At 42.4% G+C, this 11,528-nt stretch overlaps 1 long non-coding RNA gene across 1 annotated transcript; it reads right to left on the reverse strand.

Annotated features, from left to right (window-relative positions):
• Positions 1-1,367: 1,367 nt before the first annotated feature.
• Positions 1,368-3,044, reverse strand: LOC111947669. Its single transcript, XR_002873541.1, has 2 exons — positions 2,982-3,044; positions 1,368-2,086 (listed from the first exon to the last, which is right to left on the reverse strand). It is a non-coding gene; the product is annotated as an uncharacterized LOC111947669 (long non-coding RNA).
• Positions 3,045-11,528: the final 8,484 nt, after the last annotated feature.

The raw sequence follows: 11,528 nt of genomic DNA on the forward strand, positions 1-11,528 counted from the left end.
TGCCGAGTGTCTGCCCGAAATGCGACAAGTCGCTATTTCAGTCAGACAACTCTTGCAGAAGAATATTTATTTCACAACATCTTTAGGTTGACATTCACAATTTGATTCACAACTTCGTTTTGGCATAAGGCTCCGTTCAATTCCTTGAGACACTTATTTTTTCCATACACTTTCGGGTAACAACCCCCAACACCAAGATCATCCAGAAGAAGAAAATGTAAATGTGAATGTATAATCAGTGTGTAAATAAGATGAGGTGTGTTTTCGGCATCATTCCATTTTCACTTCATTTCATTTCATTTTCCAGTATGACTGCTATGTGTTTACCCGGCACCATTGACCGTTTGGCCGATCCCTTCGAGAACCACTCTACGAAGGGAACATTCTATCTAGTGTATCTGCTATGTGTTTACCCGGCACCATTGACCGTTTGGCCGCTCCCTTCGAGAACCACTCTACGAAGGGAACATGCTATCTAGTGTATCTGCTATGTGTTTACCCGGCACCATTGACCGTTTGGGCAGCTCCCATACGAAAACCACTCTACGAAGGGAACATGCTATCTAGTGTATCTGCTATGTGTTTACCCGGCACCATTGACCGTTTGGGCAGCTCCCATACGAAAACCACTCTACGAAGGGAACATGCTATCTAGTGTATCTGCTATGTGTTTACCCGGCACCATTGACCGTTTGGGCCGCTCCCATTCGATAACCACTCTACGAAGGGAACATGCTATCTAGTGTATCTGCTATGTATTTACCCCGGCACCATTGACCGTTGGGCCGCTCCCGTTCACCAGGGGAGCATACTACCTAAAAGAGAAAGGGAAAGAAATGAAATGGGAGCCGACAGAAGAAGTACTCATACCTGATTTTAGAACGTAAAGCCCACGTCCGCAAAACGCTGTGCGGAACTACAATTGTAGCCGCCATGAACGACCCTAGGATGACACAAACTTACATCCAATACATGACATTCTATGCCATGCTGAAATAACCCCATATACGAAGCTTCCATCTCATACTATGACGGGGTTAACGGCCATAAACATTTCATCTGGCATAATATTCACACAAGCTCAGTAACATCCATTAATCTAAGCTGCCATCACACTATGACGGGCTCGACGCCACAACATCCATTAGGCATGCTACTCACGCAGGCTTAGTAACTTCCATTATTACGAACTCCCAACGAAAATCCCACAACGAGCCTAACGGCCACAAAGTTCTCCCATTTGGCATACCAATTAAACGCCCTCAAACCTCCATGAAGTCGAGTTCCATTACACTAACATATAAATAAACTTACGAACCAATTTTGTAGCTCCATCGCATACCAATACAAACCCAGAACATCCTTAATTTTTAGGCTTCCACCTGACAAATAATTTTCTTTCAACATTTATAATCCAAGAATTTCACACTCATTCCGCCGCTGACATAGATTGATTCGAGCCAGAAATGTCCTTGGAACGCAGAGTAGGTCCACCACCTCTTCACTTTCAGTGCAGCAATAGGTGCGTTGAGCAGTCATCGTTGCAGCACCAGACCAGGGAATGCAGGGGTGACAATCGGCAGAAATGGAGCAGCTGACCGGGGAGTAGGCGTTCGCAGGCTCAGGATGCGATGCATAGATAAAGACAAAACCAGTATTAGTCTTGGCAAAGAACATACAAATAACCCAGAAACTGATCAGTTTTAAAATGCTTGAGACAAAATGGAATAACACTGCTTTTAAAAGAACAATACTGAGAAGCGAAATTCGGTAGAAGTTAAGAAAAAGTCCCATTGTGGAGTCATCGCACAATGGAAACCACCATAATCAAAAATTCCAACAGAGAAGTGACAGTGAAATACAGAACCTGCACAAAAACTTAACACCAAATTTTATGTACACCAGTGGTAAGAGAAGTAACCTTCAAAAGTTCCAAAGGGACGCACCTGCGGAAGGTCACGGAGGAGCAGGCACTGGGAAGTATAACCGAGAACCAAGGAGATTGTAGATGAGGAAGGTCAACATCGCACGTAGCAACGGAGTGCGGCTCGGCCGGATTTGATTCTTGCATCCGATAATAGAGGTGCTGGAATAGGTGGAAACAAAGCACGGACCACTGAAATGAAGTAACCAAGGACGTCCGGATACTCCAAAGACAGGATGAACGACATGCAGCACAACACGAAGATTACATAGGGACAGAGAGGCGCGCATCAAAACCAAGATCCGAGCAGAAACAAATGATCTGGATGGCGGGGACCCATCCGTCTTCCTTGAATAAAGCGGAACCGAAATCCAAAACGAGTGTCTGACAGAACAACTTATAGAGATGGCATAGTCAGCCGAGCGAAAACGAAAATCAGAAGGAACACGAGGAAAAAAGCTGCCGATGCCAAAATCAAAGCGGAGGAACCGAGGCGCGACAGTTCCCACACAATCGCGTCAACATGAACGTCCGGGTGTCACCTTAGTGCCGATCCAAAACAGAAACGGCCCCAGGGAAAAACCCATCATGAACCCCCCCACGACAAATCCCCAAACAACCAAAGAACACACAACCAGAACGCCAAAAAACACAAAAAACAAAACAAAACACCAGTGTGCGTGAGTGGACAGGCCATGCGCAAACTGACAGACGCACACACAACAGGGCAGAATTTAGTTCCGCCGAAAGCCAGGGGAACACTCGCCACTTTACCTCCTCTCCCCCTCACACTAAAGAGACCTACCAATAAACCAACCCATCCAAATACAGGTCAACTAGCAATTGTACACAGCTTCAAAGAAAGCAAAACAAATAGCCGCCACTGAATAATGGCCCAGACAGCAGAAACCGGACCAGAGTCTGAAAACGCACTGTGCCTTATAGAGAACAGCAAGTCCCAGGGTCCTTAGGAGCGTGACGTCACAGACGACAGCGACAGCAGGAAAACCCGGAAGAAAACACAGCACAGAAGCCAAAGCCAACGCACGCCGCTCACCAAGCATTCCGGCGACTACGGCACCCAAAAACGCCGAGACATCTCCCGATCGATCGCCACAGAAAACAGAAAAACAGAAAACAGAAAAGAAAGCAGTGAGTGTGATTGTGTTCAAATCCAGTGCACTGGAAAGTCCTGCACTATAAAAAGTCTCTTAGGGGTTCAGGAATTTGAACGGAGCCCTAAAGTGCAGAGAAACTCCATGACCACGTTGCAGTCCAGAGGAGCATTCTCATGACATCATCATCATCAAAGGACGTATAAAGGTCTTGAAGGATATTTCCTATGATGTAAGATAAGAGTCAAAAATAAATGTGCGCAGAAAGAAAAAAATCGCTTAGACGCACGTCAACTAATGTCTCGTGACCTGATATAAAGACCTGTGACCCCGTGACGTATTTTTGACCCCATGCACATTTTGAAAGTACTCTAACAGGAGCAATGTTGTTCACAGCAACGAAAAGTCGTATTCAAAACAGACATGTCAAACGTAAATCCAACTGTTGTATTCATATTTTCTGCAAAGTTGTGCACAAGGTATTAATTTATGCACAGTTTGGCCTTTTTGCATACGTTTCTTTTTGACAGTCATCTTACCCCTTAATTTCCAGCCTTTTGATTGTTTTTTTTAAAGCAAATTCATTCAAAAACAGCATGTTGTGGCACCGCAGAGTGGCCCATCTGTACACACCTCACAGACGTGTTCAAACTCGCACTTCCCTTAAGGCAGGACTTCGAGGCCCGTTCCCCGAAGCCTGGAAACGGGCCATTTGCAGAGCTGGCACCAAACTGTAACGGCAGGTGAAAGAATGTGCACTTGGCATCTTTCTCTCCCCCCGACACACACATATTTGGACAAACACGCTGTAACAGAAATGACCCGACAGGTTTTTGCGCAGCAAGATGTTTTCCGCTCTACTACTCTTTTGGGAGTCGGTATCAGGATGTCCAGTCAGCGCCAACACTCGGTCCCACATATGCCTTCATTATCCAGCACGTCTCCATGCAGGCCTTCACCCAGTCCATGTTTGCAGCACTTTTATTAAAAAACAAAATCCGAGGATGCATCAACATAAAGGCACCCTTCAACGAGAACGATTGCACCGACAACTTGGAGTAATGCAGTTTGGTACGGCGACAAAGCTCCAAAGCTGAATCCAAGTACAGATGCATCATAGTTGCTCAGCGAGCATTTTGTTGCAAATAATGCTGTCATCAATTTTCATCTTTTGTTTAAACATATTAGTCTTTCGGACAAGATAGGTCATATTTCAGCAGGTTGATAAATTCTCTCCCCTCTCCTCTTCACAGAATGTGCACTTAATTAATTACACAACCTTTAATTGGACAGATTATTCCTAATGGTGGTACAATGCTAAATGTACAAACTCAGAGAGGGCTCACACGTAATTATTTTAATGCCACTTTCTGGGCTCGGAGCAATCAGTATGTTTCAAATAATTTGTATTTTTCACGGATAAGGTATGGACGCTCTGAATTAGACAAATTACATTTACATTTGCGCGGGTTTTCCAAGCAGCTGATGCCCCCTCGACTGCAGCGCGTGGTGTTAAGAGGGCGGATCACCCCTTGATATTTTACGATATCTGGCAGTATTACCTCCCGTTTAATTACCTCAGTAATGTGCATCGATGTAGATGATGGATTTTCACGGAAGCGCACTTCTTAACTATCGGATGCAGCGGCGTGAATGATCATCGCCTGCTGAAAGTCGCCTTAAAAGATAAATTAATAATTGGGATGGAGGAAGCAGGGTACAATTAGCAAATGCATATGCGGTCGACTAAAGAAGACAAACACGACGCCGCCGCACCGCAGCATCATTTAGATGGAGCGCATCACGGAATTGTTTCGGTCGAGGCTAATTTAAAGGAATGAATGTGAGCCGTTTCATGGATTTCAGGCTAAGATGGTCCAGGCGATCATTTAGCTAAGGGCTAAATCAGTCAACAAGCGTGGATGATTTACCCCTTCTCGGCATCCGTAGTCTCTGCCGCAGAGGTGCAACAATTTGGAGAGGCAGGAGAGAATGATAGGGCTGCTAAGACTTCACAGCTTGACTCTGAGATAAGGAGAACGCGGCTGAACTAATGTTTCAGGCCCGAATTGCGGGTGCCGAGGCCTCAAAGTCATATAACTCAAGGCGTGCGCGTCAGCCGCCTTCTCATTACCATGACTGATCATACTGTCTGCCGGCATCCTGCCCCGCCCGGCACCCCGGACCCGCAGGTGGTACTTTATCTAATATCCACGTCTTGGAGAAATTTTTTCCGCCGCTAAGCAGTTGGAAATCACGGCGAGGAACGATGATGCGTCGAATGAAGAGCCGAGTTTGTCGGAGCCGAAGACAAACGGCAACACAATGCGCTCATGCTCTGGGACATCGATTTGTTCTTTTGTTGTAAGAAAACAACCACCGCTTTTCTCTGATCTGCTGGAGAATATAGACATGCTAAATCGTACAATTTTTGATGTACATTCATCAACGGTGCTCATTTCCCATCTCAACGTGCTAAAAACCTCTCCAAATCACGCGACAATCACTCTCCCCAACGCCGATGGATCTTTCTGGTTTCCCCTCTCTGTCTCTTGTCCTTCTCTTTTATTGCTTTGTACAGCAAAGCACCATTACTGATCCCTTCCAAAGCACAAACTAAAAATCTATCCCGTTGTCATTTGCTGCACCGTGCCATCTATCATCGGGGGTGCTTGGCAGCGTCTCCATACGAGAGAGGAGGTGCTGGAACAGGAGGCAGAGTCAAGGACTTTCACGCGCAACAAAAAACTTGTCACAATTATTTATGGCTCTTGCTGGGACACATAATAGGACACATCAAACTGCTGTTTTTTTGTGTGATGAGCGCCCTCACATCGCCGGCTCCCTTGTCGAAGTGGGTCACAGGCATCTCTTGCCTTACACATACAATTTCCAAGACAATGGCGGAGCACTTGGGGAAGTGACAGTGACAAATACTGGAGCCCCCACGGAAAGCTGGGCAGGCTGTTACATGAGTGATTGCGCCAATAATCATGCGGAGTCGTCACGTGTCTCTGGAGCAGGAGGGAGATGGGCAGCAGGGGTGGCGGGGCGGGGGGAGAGCATGTGTGTGTTTGAGCCGGACGGGGAGGAGCTGGGATTGGCGCAGGCCTGTGCAGGGAAGTGGCTAACAGGTCCTGGCAAATCATTTTTTATTTCCTTATCATCCATCTCCCACTTCCTCCCCTCAGATGAGTTGCTGCTAAATGACTGTCACTTTGGACGGCGCTGTGATGTGTTCTGCTGTAGCGCCCGTAATTGGGAAGGGGTCACCAGTGCCTGTTTCTCTCTGTGACCTTTCTTAAACTCGGCCGCCCAGGGAATTGGACAGAGCCTCGGATTAAATTACTTCTCCAGCGCCTCGGCCCTTCACCTTAAGTGCTGGCACTTGGCTCCAGTTCACGCCAAAGAGGCTCCTTGTTCTCGCTTCAACACTTCACGCACCAAGCATAGACTTGCCCAGCTTGCCAGCCTGAGCTAACAGGAAAGAGATTGTTAGCCTGTAGTCGTGTGCAAAAAACATGGCTTCAAAGGGAGACAAAACTTACAGAAATTGAACTTTAACTTGTTACAGCAGTCCTGGACTGCAAGGACTAGATTGTTTTTACACTTCTTCTATCTTACTGCACCTTTGAGGAAAAATTTCACCCCCCACCACATACTCAAAAATGTACCAAATTGTGAACGCGCATTTAAAAAAATAATGATGACATCCCATCAGGCCAAAATGAATCGATCAATTGGGGTTCAAAAAATATTTCAAAACCCAATAACGAAACCAAAACACACGAGTCGAGGATTTCCAAAAGAAAATTTGGAATTATTATGGGATGGCTATATGACCTATGACTTGTTTTTTTTTTTTGTTTTTTTTTTTCAAAATGTGGGAAAGCTTTTGTTCGAGGGATCTTCCTAGAAATTTTACACAAACGCCACTAGCTTAAGTCTACAACCAAAGTTTTACTGACCTTTGAACCCTGCGAAGAGGCCACCCTATTGAATTTTCAAAGAGTCCAACACACAAATTGTTCCTAAGGGTATCGAGCATATCCTCGAGCGTCAATGGGAAGCTACTTGGGAAAAATGTTCGAAAAAAAGTAGTTTTTTAATGGTGTTAGCATGATTAGCTTGCAAAAGTGGTGTTAGCCTTTTGTTCACACTTTTCTTTTACCTGAATATTGTGAAAATCTAATATGCAAATCTCAATAAAATCCTATTTTATACAACATGAACATATTAGGAAAGTGGGCGTGGTTAACAAAAAACCTCAGCTGCCAAGGAAATCCAAAAGTCTACTTTTGCTCATTCTTCTAAAACTTACACAGACCTGTTTATCTACCCCAGGGGACGAAAGCATAAATTGGATGAAACCAACAGAAAAGCCGCCATTTTGGAAGACGAAAAAAGTTTTTCTCATAAATTCTTCACATGCAACATTGACAAGTCTGGCAGGGGCAGAAGGGGAGAGAGAGAGGGGTGTGGCAGCCATTCAGCCAGCGAAGGCATGTCAGAAGGGGGCTTCCAAAGCAGAGGCGGGCAGCGCCATGTAACGCAGCTGGAATTTTTGACTGTGCTTACTAAAGAAATACAAATGGTAATAGTTAATGTACTACAGACTCATAAAGAAGTTAGACAGAAAGCCACATTTCAGATTATTGTTGCTAAGTGGAGCAGCAAACTGTTGAAACAAGAAATGCACCTTTTTTTTTAGCATATCAAACTATACTTGAAGTTAATTCGTTTCTTAAAACGTCTCACTTTTACTCATTTTAAGCAATAATCAGTGTTAACCAAAGCAGGTCTGGGCTGAAGCATCATGCATATCAAAGCCCATCCAATCTACACCTAATACTGAGAGCTGCAGTTACTGTAACTAGTCTATAACTGCTTGTGACGAGTGATGATGGACTGATGGATGGTGTTGTGTAAGCACAGATTTTCTTTAACCCTTGTGCTATCCTGTGGGGTCCAGATGACCCGATCCTTACATAGACATGTTCTCCCTACCATGACAAAGGTGGATAAAGGTGAAGAGGATTTTATGTAATACATGGACACCAGCGAAGATCACAAACTATTGAAGAAAAGAGGTTCAGCGCACTGTTTTGTGGGGTCTAGATGACCCCACTCCCAATGTTAAAGTGCCTAGGATAGCACAAGGGTTAAAATGTCACAGAGAAACAGAACATGTGTGCAGAGCTCCTTTCACACATTTAAATCATTGATTGAAAACCTTGATAGGAACAAGGAACAAGTGTTAATAAGGCACTGTCTCAAATTTGATTCACACATGGTGTAACGTTTAGTACAGCAAGTAGTCATTTTAAAAATACATGATGATAGGGGAGGTATTCTCACCATGAAATTGTAACCAAACCAAATGAAAATAGCCAAAGTGATTCCTATCTATAAGAGTGGAGACAAACACCAATTTACAAACTATAGACCTGTTTCTCTTCTTCCACAATTCTCAAAAAATTTTGAAAAAATATTCAATGATAAATTAGCTTTATTTATTGAAAAACATAACATTATAAATGAAAACCAATATGGTTTTAGAGGAAATAGATCTACCTCATTGGCTATCATTGATGCTATGGAGGAAATCACAAATGCTCTGGACAAAAAGAAATATGCAGCTGGAATTTTCATTGACTTAAAAAAAGCATTTGATACTCTCAATCATGACATCCTACTTGACAAACTGGAAGTGTATGGGATAAGAGGACTTTCGTTAACTTGGGTCAAAAGCTATTTAACGGGAAGAAAACAATTTGTCAAGATTGATGAATATACATCAGAAACCAAAGAAATAAGGGGGAATAATTACAAGAGCTCACTACATCCTCTCTTTTTACTTCAAAAACGAGCCGTCAGAATTGTACATAAAGCCGGATATCTTGATCATACAAACAATCTATTTTATCAATCAAGACTTTCAAAACTGTATGACCTTGTTGATTTTTACACTGCGCAACTTTTATACAGAGCCATTGGGAAATCGTTACCATTCAATATCCAAAAACAGTTCTTAGAAAATGAAGGAGGCTACAGACTGAGGGGATGTAGGAACTTCAAGATCAAACTGATAAGAACCACAAAAAAAGGTTTCTGTGTGTCGGTGTGTGGCACTAAACTTTGGAACGGTTTAAGTAATGAGCTCAAAAAATGTTCAAATATTCAAATATTCAAGAAAATGTATAAAGGAACTCTTATTTCAGGATATGAAGATAAGAGGATTTAAGGATCAACAGGTGTTTGAATATTTCCAAATCCATGTGTGAACTTGACTGTGGTGAAATAATCAAAGCTCTTTTAATTACAACCAATGAGTGTTACATTGTAATGTGCAATTATGATTACTGAAATGTTTGAAGTACAATCAATAAGCTATTGATTTTATTTACTTAATCTGCAATGTGTAGCAATAATTACTAGTTTGATGTTATCATGTGTTCTAATGATAATCAATTATTATTACATATCGGTATCGTTACTGTTTACTGAAATCATGAATGAATGTTTTCTGAAGATCATCAATCATTTCTAGGCACTGGATTTTGTTACTTGAAGAGAATCTATCTGATCAGAACCGGATTTAAAAACACTGTTAAACTATCAAATGAATGGACTCAGTAGGGGTGGGATTATATAAACTTGCTTCTTCCCACTCCTTTTCAAGCAATAAGTCAAACTCTACTTATACCTCAGTTAATTATCACTGTATTTAATTAAGCATATATGATTTAAGTGACATTTTTGTTTTGTTTTCTGTCTTTTTAATCTATGCATTTCATCATTTCTGTAATGAGTTTGATAAATATGTGTAAATTCTTTATTGCTTTGACTACAATGCTTGAAATAAATCAATAAAAATCAAATCAAAAATCAAATCAAGATTAGCTTAACTTTTCCCAAAGTTTTTTGTGCGATTTCATGGAATGAAATGTTGTAATGAGCAGGAAATGCCCTACTACTGCCCCCAGTGGAGGGATGAGGAACTACAGGGCAGAAAACATGGACCAAATTCTAAGTACTGGGTTTTTAAATAAAGTTTGGATGATGCTAATGAGGCTTAGAAATGAGTGTATGAAATATGATAGAAATGGTTATAGGGTTAAACTAAATAAGTATTTACTGAGTTTTCAAAATAAAACACCATGTGTAAGTGCAGCACCTGTGCGTGCTCAGACACTGCTGGAACTTAGAGATGTGCTGCAGATGAAGAAAAAATGCTCCACTCCTGTTACATTCTGTGACAGAGATCCTTTTTGTCTTATTTTTATAGATAAACAACTGAAGACGACTGACAACAATTAGCACCTGCCTTTAGCCACAGCACCATATTTTGATGCTTTTTAGCATCAAAAGCATTAAACTGGAATAGCTTTTTATATTTTGGGCAGGACAATTTAAGGTACGGACAATTTGCGGGATAAACTATTATATTGTTTTCATCCCTGTTTGCTCCTTTTTTATTGCTTTTATTTTGATTTTATTTTGGAAGCAACGAGTATTTGGATGCAAACCCCATCATCTGGCTGTCAGCATCCCCCCACCTCCCACCCCTCGTGTCCCTCCCCATCACCACTTAAAAATGGCACATTGACCTGACACAGCACTGTGGGGAGAGAGGCAGTATTCACTCTTCTGATAGATATGATATAATGAGACACAGCTTCTCCGCGAGACTGACAGAAGAAAAACCAGCACCCAATTGTTCTCCAAACATTGTGGGGACATCTAAATAAAAATGTCACATCCTGCTTGGCCATCATGCAGAATAACGGAGGATCTGGCGGTAAAATAGGCATTATGTGAAATCAAATCCCCTCTGAAGACGGGAAGATGCTCTGATCAAGCGCTCGTCCTCCCCCTTTGAAAACCCTCTGCAGCTCCACTACCTTCTAAATGACTTTGGGTGTCAACAATGAGGGGCCCGTTTTCCAGCATAATGACAACTGATGTCTGGTGTCAGACAGGTTACGCTTTTCAATTTATGCGTGGCAATAATGACAATTTTCAGCAGGCGCAAACCCTCATTACCTTATGCTGGGAATTTATTGTGCAGCGCAAATCTCCCAAAACAAATGTCAATCCATGAATAGCCTAACTCCTTCAGGTAAAACGGGAGAGCCGAGAATAAAGAAGCAGATTATCTCTGACTTTTTTGTTATTAGTAAACACTTTCTTGACATTTTCTGGGCTTTGTCTTCTTGTACGACCATTGATAACCGGATTGAGTGACCTCTCCCCGACTGGCGGTCCAAACTGGAAGCACCTGCTGGTCCCAAAGAGACAAAGTATCATAGACTTCAACTGAGAAATAAACAGCTATTACTCATTGATCCTAAATGTCCGAGAAGTCATTCTTGCTCTGATAGTTTTTTTCTCAACAGTTTCTTCTTCTTGATATTTTTTTCTGCACTTTTAGTTATTCAAGTTTTAAACTGACCAATGAGATGCCTCAATAAAAATATGTGGTCTCA

Source organism: Oryzias latipes, chromosome 7 (assembly GCF_002234675.1).
Source record: "Oryzias latipes chromosome 7, ASM223467v1".
NCBI lineage: Eukaryota > Metazoa > Chordata > Actinopteri > Beloniformes > Adrianichthyidae > Oryzias > Oryzias latipes.